General features: G+C 45.7%; 1 long non-coding RNA gene across 1 annotated transcript; it reads left to right on the top strand.

Annotated features, from left to right (window-relative positions):
* Window positions 1–3,382: 3,382 nt before the first annotated feature.
* LOC116987623 lies at window positions 3,383–10,528 on the top strand. The gene is made up of 3 exons (XR_004415749.1): window positions 3,383–3,419; window positions 7,257–7,259; window positions 10,519–10,528. It is a non-coding gene; the product is annotated as an uncharacterized LOC116987623 (long non-coding RNA).
* The last annotated feature ends 5,543 nt before the right edge of the window (window positions 10,529–16,071 follow it).

The following is a 16,071-nucleotide window of genomic DNA, read 5'->3' as shown; positions in this document are numbered from 1 at the left end:
AGAGAGAGAAAGAGAGAGACGGATAGAGAGAGAAAGAGACAGAGAGAGATAGAAGAGAAAGATAGAGGGAGAGAGGAAGAGGGAGAGAGATAGAGAGAGGGAGGGAGGGAGAGGGAGGGAGAGAGATAGAGAGAGAGAGAGTGAGGGATGGAGAGAGGGAGAGAGGAAGGGTGGGAGGGAGAGGGAGAGAGATAGAGAGACAGATGGGGATAGGGGGAGAGAGAGAGGGAGAGAGAGAGATGGAGAGAGGGAGAGTGGGAGAAGGTGAGAGAGAGAGAGAGAGAGATAGAGAGAGTGATTATACTGGGAAGATTTAAAACAGGGCGTATGGTACACCACTGGTTCACCAGGTTAATTCCCGGGATGGCGGGACTGACATATGATGAAAGAGCGGGTCGACTGGGCTTGTATTCACTGGAATTTAGAGGGCTGAGAGGGGACCTGATAGAAACATATAACATGCTTAAGGGATTGGACATGCTGGATGCAGGAAAAATGTTCCCCGATGTTGGGGGAGTCCAGAGTCAGGGACCACAGTTTAAGAATAAGGGGTAGGCCATTTCGAACGGAGGCGAGAAAAAAAAATTTCAGTTGTGAATCTGTGGAATTCTCTGCCACAGAAGGCAGTGGAGGCCAATTCACTGGATGTTTTCAAGAGAGAGTTAGATTTGCTCTTAGGGCTAACGGAATCAAGGGATATGGGGAGAAGGCAGGGACGGGGTACTGATTGGGAATGATCATATTGAATGGCTGTGCTGGCTCGAAGGGCTGAATGGCCTACTCCTGCATCTATTGTCTGTTTCGATGTCCACAGAAGGCGTTTTACAGAGGGACAGGGACAGCGTTGGGAAATTCATTAAAACATTGGAGGGAGAACAGGATCAATGATATTAAGGTTATAGGAAAGATGTTGTCAAGCTGGAAAGGGTACAGAGAAGTTGTATGAGGATGTTGCCAGGACTAGAGGGTCTGAGCTACAGGGAGAGGCTGAACAGGCTGGGACTCTATTCCTTGGCGCGCAGGAGGATGAGGGGTTGATCTTATAGAGGTGTATAAAATCATGAGAGGAATAGATCGGGTAGACGCGCAGATTCTCTGGCCCAGAGTAGGGGAATCGAGGACCAGAGGACATAGGTTTAAGGTGAAGGGAGGAAAGATTTAATAGGAATCTGACACTCAAAGGGTGGTAAGAAGATTCAATGAAATAATACTCCCCGACTGATGGCCACAATTAAAAGATTAGTAAGTCATGAGGTTTAAGAAAGAACTGCAGATGCTGGAAAATCGAAGGTAGACAAAAATGCTGGAGGAACTCAGCGGGTGAGGCAGCATCTATGGAGCGAAGGAAATAGGCAACGTTTCGGGACGAAACGTTGCCTATTTCCTTCGCTCCATAGATGCTGCCTCACCCGCTGAGTTCCTCCAGCATTTTTGTCTTCCATGTAAAATACACTGTCGTGAGATCAGTCTGAAGAAGGGTTTCGGCCCGAAGCGTTGCCTATGTCCCTCGCTCCATAGATGCTGCTGCACCCGCTGAGTTTCTCCAGCATTTTTGTTTACCTGTTGTGAGATTAATGTCCCTCAAATATAAAGCTGAAGGGTTTCAACCCGAAACGTCGCCTATTTCCTTCGCTCCATAGATGCTGCTGCACCCGCTGAGTTTCTCCAGCATTTTTGTGTACCTTCGATCTTCCAGCATCTGCAGTTCCTTCTTGAACACGATATCTTAAACGCCTGTTATGCTCATGATTTAGTTCTAATGCGACTCTAGAATGTTCGTTAACCTCCCTGCCTGACTGGAGCCACCACCACCGCCGCCTGAGGCTGGTTGGCGGGAGGGAAAGCGTCCAAGCGTTTCGAAAATAACTATCTTTATTCAAAACTCCTCTTCTTCAAAGGGAAATTTCGGATGAACAATGTCCCCAGTCAGCGGAGGTCATCGATGAGCCGGAGTATTCATGCGAATCATTTGAAGAATACGCAGCTGTTAGAGACTTATTAATTAAAGAGTACAATGAAAGGTTGACTGAGGTTTGAGAATCATCACATCACGCTCAAATCAGCATTTCAACCTCACCTTGATGTTGGCTCCAAGGCTCCTAAAGAACTACAGATGGAATTGAGTGAGCTCTCAGAAGATGACATTTTCAAGTCTTTATTTCACGCTAAGAAAGATCAGATTGAAACATAGAAACGTAGAAAATAGGTGCAGGAGTAGGCCATTCGGCCCTTCGAGCCAGCACCGCCATTCATTGTGATCATGGCTGATCATCCCCTATTTGGGCCGACAGATGGCACAATGGGCTAAGTGTTCGGCAGGCAACCGGAAGGTAGCCGGTTCGAATCCCGCTTGGAGTGCATACTGTCGTTGTGTCCTTGGGCAAGACACTTCACCCACCTTTGCCTGTGTGTGAATGTGTGTGAGTGATTGGTGGTGGTCGGAGGGGCCGTAGGCGCAGATTGGCAGCCACGCTTCCGTCAGTCTGCCCCAGGGCAGCTGAGGTTACAGAAGTAGCTTACCACCACCGAGTGTGGCTGAGGAGTGAATGAATAATGCGATGTAAAGCGCCTTGAGTATTAGAAAGGCGCTATATAAATCCCATCCATTATTATTATTATTATCAATAACCCGTGCCTGCCTTCTCCCCATATCCCTTGACTCCACTAGCCCCTAGAGCTCTATCTAACTCTCTCTTAAATCCATCCAGTGACCTGGCCTCCACTGCCTTCTGTAACAGGGAATTCCGTAAATTCACAACTCTCTGGGTGAAAAAGTTTTTTCTCACCTCAGTCTTAAATGACCTCCCCTTTATTCTAAGACTGTGGCCCCCTGGTTCTGGACTCGCCCAACATTGGGAACATTTTTCCTGCATCTAGCTTGTCCAGTCCTTTTATAATTTTATATATTTCTATAAGATTCCCCTCATCCATCTAAACTCCAGTGAATGGAAAAATGCATCGGAATATTCACGTCTTCGGCAACGTGCACGAAAAATGCTTTCCTGCTTTTCAACCACTTATTGCAGCCAATCTACATTCTCCTACCTAACCTAAATCAAATCGCCCTTAAGGTCACAAATGAGGGATACCCATCTAGAAGATCAGCTGAAACTGCGTACCTCCATGTGGCAACCAAATATTCAAATGCTTTCCCAAAAAAAGCAGTCACAACAAAGTCATTAAACATTAGAATTAACATTTTTCTTTTCATTTTCTTGAAGTTAGTAGATAGTAGTTAGATGTTTACAAAATAATGTACATTTTGAAGTATATCTAATTGAAGTTTCTTGGATGGGGCCTTGTTAGATTACAGCTAACTTAATGCAGCATTCCTACATGAAAAGGTTCCTCACCCCTGGTCTAACTGAAACTTGATGGGCCAGGCATCATCTATGGCGGGAATGGACAGCAATGTTTCGGTCAATAGGGTCCACACTCTTCCTATTTCGTGTGGCGTGCACAGCCTAAAGTTGTTGGACAACTTGTTCTATTTGATCTTCCGTTTGTACACGTCGAGTTGATTGCATTAGTCGAAACAGGGCGGACCACGTGAAGGTTGCAATCTCACACCCCGGGTCCATACTCGAACTGTTGTCTCTCCATGGATGCTGGCTGACCTGTTGAAACTCAACAGCTTTTTATCGTTTCATCTCTGTCCAAACATCGGTCTTTTAACCTTCTTCCCGCCCACCTCCACCCTCACCTGTATCCAACAATCACTCTAAGAAAGACACAAAATGTTGGAGTAACTCAGTGGACACAAGGAAGTCACCTCACTACTTTTTGTCTCTGGCCTTTATCCAAACATCTTTCATCAACACACACATAAATTTCAGTGTGTATATATATATATATACATGTGTGTGCATATGTGTGTATGTATAATATATATATATATGTGTGTGTGTGTAGGAAAGAACTGCAGATGTTGGTTCAAATCGAAGGTAGACACAAAATTCTGGAGTAACTCAGCGGGACAGGCAGCATCTCTGGGGAGAAGGAATGGGTGACGTTTCGGTTTGAGACCCTTCTACAGAGTGTGTGTGAGTGTGTGTGTGTGTGTGTGTGTGTGTGTGTGTGTGTGTGTGTGTGTGTGTGTGTGTGTGTGTGTGTGTGTGTCTGTGCGTGTGTGTGTGCCTGTGTGTGTGTCTGTGTGCGTGTGTGTTTCTATGTGTGTGTTTGTGTGTGTATATAGGTATGTGTGTGTGTATACAGATAAATCCTTAAGCTATATTCATCTACCTAAAGATGTAATAATGTGTAATAATGTTAATTGTAAGGATATGAAGCCTAGGAGAGATATCTGCTCCATGTATAATGATATAGTAAGCGCTCTATATGTAGGCAGTAAGCCCTACTGCAAGCATAACAATAAGACACATAACATCAGGCCTGGCTGGAATCAGTATGTAGCTGAGTATCATACTGAAGCCCGTGAAGCCACCAAATCATGGGCTATGGCAGGTAGACCCAGACAGGGGCCTGTGTTTGAGTACAAGAAGCTCACTAATGCAAGGTATAAGTATGCTGTTCGCTTCATCTGTAAAAATGAGCAAGCAATGAGGGCTGATTCCATGGCTAAGAAGCTGCTAAGTAACAATGCTAGCAATTTTTGGAAAGAAGTGAGAGCTCTTGCAAAACATCTCTACCATGCACTGTAGATGGAATCTCCGGAACAGCTAATATCGCAGAGTTGTGGTGACAATATTATAGTACTTTATTCAACTGTGTCCAAGGTGACTTGTATAGGGTGGAGAATATTGAGAATAATGACTCGATGGTGATTATGTCACATGAGGTGTATCATGCCATGAACAAGCTGTCCAACAACAAAGCAAGGGGCTTGGATCATATTTCCGCTGAACATCTTATGTATGCGAGTATGAGGATAGCTCCTCTCCTTGCTATTTGTTTTACTGGCTTTATGATTCATGGCTTGTTACCAGACTCAATGTTGTCTGTCCTGTTAGTGCCGGTCATTAAGGACAAAGCTGGTAAACTAGGCAGCCTAAATAATTACAGGCCCATAGCTTTAGCCAGCAGATTGTCAAAAGTATTAGAAAGAGTTCTGTGTGAGAGAGTAAATGAGTTTGTTAACTCCACAGATAACCAGTTTGGCTTTAAAGCTAAACATGGCACTGACTTATGCATGTATGCCCTAAAGGAGATTGTATAGAGGCAAAAACTCTTCAATCCTTATGTGCTTTATTGATGCTTCCAAAGCCTTGGATCGTGTTAATCACAGAAAGTTGTTTGTTAAAATGAGTCAAAGAGAAGTGCCTAAATACATTGTGAGAATTCTAGCTTACTGGTTTGCAAATAAAATGGGGCAATAGGGTCTCAGCCCCATTTGGGGTTAGCAATTGTGTTAGGCAAGGGTGGATTTTGTCCCCTGTCCTTTTTAATCTTTATATTGATGATCTGTCCTAACAATTGAAAGCCTGTAACACTGGGTGCATGATTGGTAATACTCTAGTGAACCATACTATGTATGCAGATGATCTTGTGGTCTTTAGTCCATCCAGCGCTGGTCTCCAGCAGCTCCTTACTATATGTTCTGTGTATGTTGTGGAACATGATATTAATTATAATGCTTGTAAGAGTGCTGTTATGATCTGTAGAACCAAAGAGGATAAATGTCTAAAATTTCCTGATTGTAAATTGTCTGACAATAATCTTAGTGTCTGTAATATGGTAAAATATCTAGGGCATATTATTACAGAACAAATGACAGATGATGAGGATATTTATAGGCAACGACGCATGCTGTATGTACAGGCGAATATTCGCTTGCGTAAGTTTGGTGCGTGTACAGATGTGGTGAAGATGTCGCTGTTTAGAGCATACTGCACACCACTCTACACTGCGCACCTGTGGTCAAACTATGGAAAGACAAGTTTGCAGAGACTAAATGTGTCATATTACGATGCCACGAGAACACTGCTAAGGAAACCTAGATGGTGTAGTGCTAGTAATATGTTTGTGGCTGCAGGAGTCAGTACTTTAGTAGGTATCCTAAGAAATCATATGTATAACCAATGTCGAGGCCCCCCAGGGTTGTGTGAGTTCAGCTATGCTTTTTACCTTTTACACTGATAATTGTCGTACAGATACACCAAATCAATATATTCTAAAGTACACAGATGATACAGTTCTATTATTTCTGTTAAGTAACTCAGACAACCTTGGGCTGCACCAACTCTGCATGAACAAACTGGTCGAGTGGACTGATAATAATGCCCTTGAGATTAACACAAAGAAAACGGAAGAGATTGTATTTGCTTCACCATCTGACTCTCATAAAGTTTCGCTTGTTATCCATTATGAAAAAATCAAGCAGGTATTTTCATTTAAATACTTGGGGGTAACGATAGACCATCAGTTATCATGGAATGACCACATTGATAAGATTTGCAATAAGACAAAACAAAGAATCTGGCTTCTCCGCAACTTAGATCTTTCGGAGCAAGTAGACAAATCCTTTTGTTATTTTTTGCCGCTGTGATAATGAGTGTGTTACAGTATTGGATCATACATTTTTTATTTTTTTTTATTTTTTTAAATCAAAAATATTTATTCAAATATTAAAATAGTATTTACAATACAATAAAACAGAACACCACCATAATACAAGATGAACAAATATGCTAACCAACTGCTAAACAACTATATTGCAATCCTTGTCATAGTACAGAGAAGGTTCACCAGACTGATTCCTGGGATGTCAGGACTTTCATATGAAGAAAGACTGGATAGACACGGCTTGTACTCGCTAGAATTTAGAAGATTGAGGGGGGATCTTATAGAAACGTACAAAGTTCTTAAGGGGTTGGACAGGCTAGATGCAGGAAGATTGTTCCCGATGTTGGGGAAGTCCAGAACAAGGAGTCACAGTTTAAGGATAAGGGGGAAATCTTTTAGGACCGAGATGAGGAAAACTTTTTTCACACAGAGAGTGGTAAATCTGTGGAATTCTCTCCCGCAGAAGGTAGTTGAGGCCACAGTTCATTGGCTATATTTAAGAGGGAGTTAGATGTGGCCCTTGTGGCTAAATGGATCAGGGGGTATGGAGAGAAGGCAGGTACAGGATACTGAGTTGGATGATCAGCCATGATCATATTGAATGGCGGTGCAGGCTCGAAGGGCCGAATGGCCTACTCCTGCACCTATTTTCTATGTTTCTATGTTTCTATGATACATTCAACCCCCCTCGGTGCCCAGTGGTCGCGGAACTCCCTCAGGGTGCCCGTAGACAGGGCGTATTCCCTTTCCATCCGCACCCGGGCACGGACGTATCCCCGGAAAAGGGGGCAGGCAGCCGGCTCGGGTAGAGCCCCCCACCGCCTGGCGCCTTGACTCGCGGATGGCCAGCTTGGCCAAACTGTAACACTACATGGCACAAGAGTTTGTCTGCCACTACAAAATCAAAACTGCTCCAACAGTTAAAAATCTGCTCAAAGATTGTAGGTCAACCACTTCAGAAATTGTATGAATCATCCTACCATAAAAACATGCTAAGGATGGCCAACGCCATTTCTGCTGACCCCAACCACGTTCTGAACAGTGAGTACAATTTGTTACCATCAAACCGGAGACAAAGGGTTCCAAAATTTAATAAGGTTAGTTAGATCTGTGTAGATTTTCACACAGAGAGTGGTGAATCTCTGGAACTCCCTGCCACAGAGGGTAGTCGAGGCCAGTTCATTGGCTATATTTAAGAGGGAGTTAGATGTGGCCCTTGTGGCTAAGGGGATCAGAGGGTATGGAGAGAAGGCAGGTACAGGATACTGAGTTGGATGATCAGCCATGATCATATTGAATGGCGGTGCAGGCTCGAAGGGCCGAATGGCCTACTCCTGCACCTAATTTCTATGTTTCTATGTTTCTATGTAGATATGAGATTCCTTCTAGCAGGCAAACCAGACCACTTCCAAAGGATTTGGTCTGCATTTATCGACTTACTACAAGTATAAGGTGCGACAGAACTCTGAAAAGAAATGGTTTCAGGACGTGGTGAGGGGGGAGGAAAAATACGACGTTGGTATATCCCTTTCAGATCTTTTTTACTTTTAACATAGCTTCTATTTTCTTTTTCTCTTTTCTATGGCTTCCTTCTTAACTTTTTGTTTTCTAACTTATCGCGTCTATGGGTCTTTTTTTGATCACTTTTTCACACACTCACTATCCGATCTCACTTTCTTTACTTTTTTAAAGCTTAAAAAATGAGGTGGTACAAGAAATGTATTATGTTAATCTTTGGCTTATATTATTGTAATGTACACTACTTCTAATAAATACAATAACAAATTAAAAAAAATTTAAATTTAATAAGGTTAGACTGAAGCACTCTTCTGTTCACCAGCCAATCCTCGAACTAAATACGGCGTTTAATCCCAGATCAAATGCACGCTGATCGGCCTTAACTGTTGTCTTCTGTTATTGTAATGTTAGGTTGAATGTATGTATTTTTGGGTCCTGTCTTGATGTCTTAATGCTTGCCTTCTATCGTCTCTTTTGTCTTGTCTGTGATGCTGTAAATGGAGCTGCTGTGATGCACAACGAATTTCAGACAATAAAGTATTATCGTATCGTATAAATTCATCTGCAGGATGGGGGTGGGAGATTGCAGCCTTCACGTGGTCCGCCCTGTTTCGACTAATGCAATCAACTCGACGTGCACAAACGGAAGATCGAATAGAACAAGTTGTCCAACAACTTTAGGCTGTGCACGCCACACGAAAGAAGAAGAATCTGCAGGATAAATGACTCTAAAAATGTAATTATTGTGGCCTTGTCACACATAAGGATTAGCATTACATGCGACGAATCCCAGTTGTGGAGACACTGGTATCGTTGTCTTGTTGTAAGACATTGATCTTTCTTTTTATTCTGGATTTTAATTCATGTATTGTGTTTTTTTAAATATATAATTGATGATGCTTTTATAAGTGATATACTAAGATTTTATATGTACTTTATGATGTGTGTGTGTGTGTGTGTGTGTATATAGGTGTGTGTGTGTATATAGGTATGTGTGTGTGTATATAATAATGGATGGGATTTATATAGCGCCTTTCTAATACTCAAGGCGCTTTACATCGCATTATTCATTCACTCCTCAGTCACACTCGGTGGTGGTAAGCTACTTCTGTAGCCACAGCTGCCCTGGGGCAGACTGACGGAAGCGTGGCTGCCAATCTGCGCCTACGGCCCCTCCGACCACCGCCAATCACTCACACACATCCACACACAGGCAAAGGTGGGTGAAGTGTCTTGCCCAAGGACACAACGACAGTATGCACCCCAAGCGGGATTCGAACCGGCCACCTTCCGGTCGCCAGCCGAACACTTAGCCCATTGTGCCATCTGTCGTCCCATATAGGTATGTGCGTGTGTGTGTGTGCGTGGGTGCGTGCATGTGTGTGCGTGTGTTTACATACATATATATATCTATATAAATACTGAACATTGTGTAGGAAGGAACTGCAGATATTGGTTTAACGCTGCGCTGACTCAGGTGGGAACCCGTGTTCAGACTCTTGTTCACGACGGTGTTTACGGAGTACGGTGTTTACATTCCTGTTGTGCTGCCGCAGATAAGAATTTCATTGTTCCATTAAGGGCCACATGACAATATAAAGACACTGGACTCAAAACTGGAAGGATGTGATGTGCCAGCGACTACGTTATTGGGGATCTCTGCCTGACACAGGACTAGATACTGACTCCAGCTGTGGAGCCAGCCATCTGGTTGTAACAAGGGGGTGATGGTCCCAGTTTATGGTCACGTGTGTGGAGGTACAGGGGGAAGCTTTTGTTGCGTGCTAACCAGTCAGCAGAAAGGCAATACATGATTACAATCGAGATACAGGATAAGGGAATAACGTTTAGTGCAAGGTAAAGCCAGCAAAGTCTGATCAAAGATAGTCCGAGGGTCACCAATGAGGTAGATAGTAGTTCAGCACCGCTCTCTGGTTGTGGTAGGATGGTTCAGTTGCCTGATAACAGCTGGGAAGAAACTTACTGAATCTGGAGGTGTGCGTTTTCACACTTCTGTACTTTTTTCCCGATGGGAGAGGGGTGGAGGGAGTGGCCGGGGGTGCGACTCATCCTTGATGATGCTGCTGGCCTTGCCGAGGCAGCGTGAGGTTTAGTTTAGAGATACAGTGCGGAAACAGGCCCTTCGGCCCACCAGCGATACCCACACATTAACACTATCCGACACACACTAAGGACAATGTTTACCAAGCCAATTGACCTACTTACCTGTACGTCTTCGGAGCGTGGGAGGAAACCGAAGATCTCGGAGGAAACCCACGCGGGTCACGGGGAGAACGCACAAACTCCGCACAGACAGGGGGGGATCGAACCCGGGTCACCGGCGCTGTGAGGCAGCGACTCTACCTCTTCGCCACCGTGCAGACCGTACAAATGGAGTCAACGGAAGAGAGGGTGGTTTGCGTGATGGTCTGGGCTGCGTCCGCAATTCGCTACGATTCCTCGCAGTCTAGGATGGAGCTGTCTTCAGGGCAAGCTGAGACGCATCCCGATCTTTGCAGATCAAATGTAGAAAATCGTGCAGTCTGAAAATTACACGCTTTATGTAGTCAACACCGAGCGAGACTGAATGCTGTTACATCAGCTTAGAAAACCACAGAGAGAAACTATAGCCCAGAACCTGTTGTACAGGAAAAACTAGTTGATCAGTAACATGTCCAGGAACCACAAAGGCCTGGCATTTCTAATCTTGCCCCATCTCCAATTGTATTTTAGGAAAGTCATAGGGATGCCAATAAAGTAAGTAAGTAAGTTTATTGGCCAAGTATTCACATACAAGGAATTTGCCTTGGTGCTCTGCCCAGAGGTCACATGACTCAGAAAACACTAAACATTAATAATAATAAAACATTAATGATAAAACACCAAAGTGCTGGAGAAACTCAGCGGGTGCAGCAGCATCTATGGAGCGAAGGAAAATAGGTGACAATGATAAAACACCATTGATCAAGCATGTGAACCAACAAAATACCAGATCAAAGTAACATGTCCAGGAGCCAGAATGGCCAGAATGAAAGAAGGTGTATTAGCGGATAAAAGCTGTCCAGGGTCTGAGCTCCCCAGAGGAGCATGGGTGAAGCTCAACAGACTTGGTACTGGTGGTACACAAAATTGCTGGAGGAACTCAGCGGGTGCAGCAGCATCTATGGAGCGAAGGAAATAGGCGACGTTTCGGGCCGAAACCCTTCTTCAGACACCAGTACCTTCGATATTCCAGCATCTGCAGTTCCCTTTTGAAGACTTGGTACTGGTGTTGGGCGTTTCAACGCCAGTGTGTGGAGATGGGGGCTCCCTCCGCCAGAGCCCAGCCTGTGAATGCGGAGCAGAACAACAGACAGCCGACCATGTCATCTCTGGGTGCCCGCTCTACCACCCACCAAATGGAGCTGTGTCAGGGCCTGGCAGACATTGACGCCAACAGAGACAACAATCTGGCTGCTCAACACCCACACGGCTTGAGATCTAACTATTCCTTTGGCTTATGTTTCCTTCGCAAGGAGAAGAGCAGTATGTGCAGTTATGCAGTGGAATTCTCTGCCACAGAAGGCAGTGGAGGCCAATTCACGGGATGTTTTCAAGAGAGTTAGATTCAGCTCTTAGGGCTAACGGAATCAAGGGATATGGGAAGGCAGGAACGGGGGTCAGCATCTCCTACTCCTACTCCTAGCAGGAACCATCGCCATTCAATGTGATCATGGTTGATCATCCCCAACCAGTACCCCATTCCTGCCTTCTCCCCATATCCCCTGAGTCTGCTATCCTTAAGAGCCCTATCTAGCTCTTGCTTGTTCGGTTTAATAACCTGGTCCCAGGAATTAGAAGTATGATTGTGAAATTAGCTCAACTAAGGAAGGGTGTGGTGGAGGTAATATTGAAGGCGCCTGTAACAAAATACATTAATCACTTTGCAAAATGGCAAATTAATTTTAATATCTGAGAGTGAGACCTGGTATGCTCTGATTGGTGAAATACATAAAGTAGTTTAGTTTAGTTTAGTTTATTATTAACATATACAGTCAAAAGCTTTTTTGTTGTGTGCTATCCAGTCAGGGATAAAGACAATACATGATTACAATCGGGCCGTCCACAGTGTACAGATACAGGATAAAGGGAAGAATGTTCTAGGGCAGGTTTCAATTCCGGTACGGTCCAATTGAAGATAGTCCGAGGGTCTCCAATGAGGTAGATGTTCTGGTCAGGACTGCCCTCTAGTTGGTGATAGGATGGTTCAGTTGCCTGATAACAGCTGGGAAGAAGCTGTCAATGAATCTGGAGGTGTGTGCGTTTTCACACTTCTGTACCTCTTGCCTGATGGGAGTGTGGGGAGGAGTGACTGAGGTGGATCAACTCCTTGATTGTGCTGGTGGCCTTGCCGAGGCAGCGTGAGGCGCAGACGTCTCTGTGACTGAGTGGGTTTTCCCCGGGGTGCTCCGGTTTCGTCCCACGCTCCAAAGACGTACAGGTTTGTAGGTTAATTGACTTTGGTATAAATTGTAAATTGTCCCTAGTCTGTAGGATAGTGCTAGTGTACAGGTTTGCTGGGCTAGAATGAGCTGGAGGGCCTGTTTCCGCGCTATATCTCTAAAGTCTGTCCTTGTTACGAATAGCGGGAGGATGAGTAAGAGCGGAGCTGCGGGATATCGAGGAGACCCTAGGGAGAGCCTCATCTATATTGGAAGAGGGGAACCCCCGTTCCCTAAAGAATGATGACATCTCCAATGTCTGGAAGACCTCACCGTGGGTGCAGATGCGGCGTAGACAGAGGAATTGGGAGTAGGGGATAGAGTCTTTACAGGAACAAGGGTGGAAGAAGTGTGGTCAAGAATTGCATCATGACTTCCTAACTCTTATACACAAAGCCCCATCTATGAAGGCATGCATAACAAATGCTTTCTTTACCACTCTGTGCACTTGAGTTCACACTTTCAGGGAGCCATGGCCCTAAGACCCATCGCCAAACTCAGACCCTCTCTCACACCGCCTGCTGCTGAAAGACTCATCCATGCCTTCATCTCCTCCCGACTGGACTATTGCAACTCACTTCTCCTTGGCATCAGCTCCACCTACATCAACCGACTCCAACTGGTCCAGAACGCAGCCGCCCGACTCATCACCCACACCAAATCCTGGCATCACATCACTCCAGTCCTCAAAAAACTTAACTGGCTTCCCATCTCCCACCGGATCACCTACAAAATCCTGGTCCTCACCTACAAAGCCCTCCACCATCTGGCCCCCCCCCCATATCTCACTGACCTCCTCTCCCCCTACCAACCCTCACGGTCCCTCAGATCCACATCAGCCGGTCTCCTCTCCATCCACAAGTCCAACCTCCGCAGTTTTGGGGACAGAGCCTTCTCCAGGGCAACTCCCAGGCTCTGGAACTCCCTCCCCCAACTGATCCGCAATTCCGTGTCCCTCACCATCTTCCAGTCCCGCCTCAAGACCCATCTCTTCACCTCTGCCTATCCTTAGCCCCACGTCCCCGTCCCTTTTCATCTGTGCATTAATTGCCTCATACTGTGTTTTGTATTGAATTCTGTCTTTACTTTGTGTACTAGTCATGTCTCTACTATTTATTTCATTCCCCTTACGTGTTTTTCCTCTACATGCTCAATTTTTGTAAGGTGTCCTTGAGACTCTTGAAAGGCACCCATAAATAAAATTTATTATTATTATTATTAAGACCCCTCCGCACATCATTGTTGTTGAGATTTAGAACGCGGAAACAGTCCATTCGACCCTCCGAGTCGGCGCCAACAAGCGATCACCCCGCACACTAGCTCTATCCTACACACACTAGGGAACAAAATACAAATTTACTGAAGCCAATTAACCTATAAGATCTGTACGTCTTTGGAGCGTGGGAGGAAACCGGAGCACTGGGAGAAATCCAACGCAGTCATGGGGAGAACATACTAACTCCACACAGCTCAAGCACCAGTAGTCAGGATCGAACCAGGGTCCTTGGCGCTGTAAGGCAGCAGACTACAAAAAGTAGTAAACACTGCCCAGTCCATCATCGGCTCTGACCTCCCTACCATCGAGGGGATCGATCGCAGTCACTGCCTCAAAAAGGCTGCCAGCATCATCAAGGACCCACACCATCCTGGCCACACACTCATCTCCCCGCTACCTTCAGGTAGAAGGTACAGGAACCTGAAGACTGCAACGACCAGGTTCAGAAATAGCTCTTCCCCACACCCATCAGGCTATCAAACTCAACTGAAATAAATCTCTGAACATTAATTGAATTGAATTGAATTGAATCCATTTATTGTCATTCAGACCTTACGGTCTGAACGGAATTTCGTGCCTGCAGTCATACATACATCATACAATAATAAACAACAATAAACACAAATTAACATCCACCACAGTGTATCCTCCAAGCACCTCCTCACTGTGGTGGAGGCAAAAAATCTTAGGGCTGCAGTCTCTTCCCTCCTCTTCTCCCTCTGCGCTGAGGCGATTCCCCACCGGGCGATGGCACAAACAGTCCCGCGGCTCACCGAACCCCGCAACGGGCCGGCTCAAACACCGCGGCCCGGGGGTGGTCGAAGCTGCCGCTCTCCAGTCCAGCGTACGCAGCCGCTGGCCCGCGGCTGAACCCAGGACTCAGGTCGCCGCCGCCAGAACGCCGTCCCAGCCACCGGAGCACCGTTCCAGCCCCGAGCCGGATCGCCCTCACGTGAGTGCCGTTCCACCTCGAGCTACGCCACTCCGACGGGAGTGCCGTTCTCCCTCGGGCTGGGCCACTCCGACGGGAGTGCCACAGCCCCTCACGGGAGAGTCTCGGCCCCTCGCCAGGCCGTCCTCACGGGAGCGCAGTTCCAACCCCGAGCTGGGCCGCCCTCACGGGAGCGAGCCCAGGGCAAGTCCTGACAGGCTGCCTCCGGAGTCCCGAGGTCGCCAGCTCCGCCATTAGGCCTCAGCGCAGACGGAGGCAAAGAGGGGGGATACGACGAAAAAGTCGTATTCCCCCCAAGGGAGAGACAGCAAGCCCCGTTTCAACCCCCCACCACATAAACACAACCTAAAAACCAAAAACGCAGCTACACAAAATGAAAAAAAACAACACAAAAAAGTAAAGACAAACGGACTGCAGGCGAGCCGCAGCCGTTCCCAGCGCCGCCACTTCCGGCCATTGACTATTATCTGTTTATTTGCACTTTATCAGTTTATTTATTCATGTGTGTATATATTTATACAATGGTATATGGACACACTGATCTGTTCTGTATTCATGCCTACTATATTCTGTTGTGCTGAAGCAAAGCAAGAATGTCATTGTCCTATCCGGGATACATGATAGTAGAGCCGGCCTAACAGTGTATACAGAACTGTGATTAGCTTCTCGAAATAACACTGTAACACCGTCTTCAGAGCGGAGTCAGGGGATATGGGGAGAAGGCAGGAACGGGGTACTGATTGTGGATGATCAGCCATGATCATATTGAATGGCGGGGGTGCTGGCTCGAAGGGCCGAATGGCCTACTCCTGCACCTATTGTCTATTGTCCTCAAAGGTAAAGGGCCAAATTAACCTACAAACTCAAATAGTCCGGATAACAGGCTATTTAAGTTATATCTGTGGGGATTTTTGAACTCCAAAAGTGATCGAGGATCATCCATTTTGAAATGTCTCATGATTCTGCTGGACGGTTTTGCCGTGCATTTTAGACACCCAATTATGGAGAACAGTGTCACAAGTGTGTTTACAGAACAAGATGTGACCGACACCAGGATACAACACTGACGTGATTCTAAGAAGCTTTATTCAGCAGCATGAAAACCTAATTACCAAAAGTAAATCAAGGGATCATGTGCAGACGGAAAAGACATACCAAGTTTGAACATATGAACGCTGATCTGACACTGCGATTTACGAAACTAAACAAGGAGAGAATTTAATCAGTCGCTGAACGTCCGTGATAAACAGCCACTAGTCTGTCCAGCCATCTTGTGATTTTACCCTCTCTTCTCGTATTTAGTTTAGGTTAAAGGGTGGTGG

The sequence above is a fragment of the Amblyraja radiata genome, chromosome 25, assembly GCF_010909765.2.
Source record: "Amblyraja radiata isolate CabotCenter1 chromosome 25, sAmbRad1.1.pri, whole genome shotgun sequence".
In the NCBI taxonomy this organism is placed as follows: Eukaryota; Metazoa; Chordata; class Chondrichthyes; order Rajiformes; family Rajidae; genus Amblyraja; species Amblyraja radiata.
Note: the sequence above shows the minus strand (reverse complement) of the source record. Positions and strands in the feature narration are given on the sequence as shown.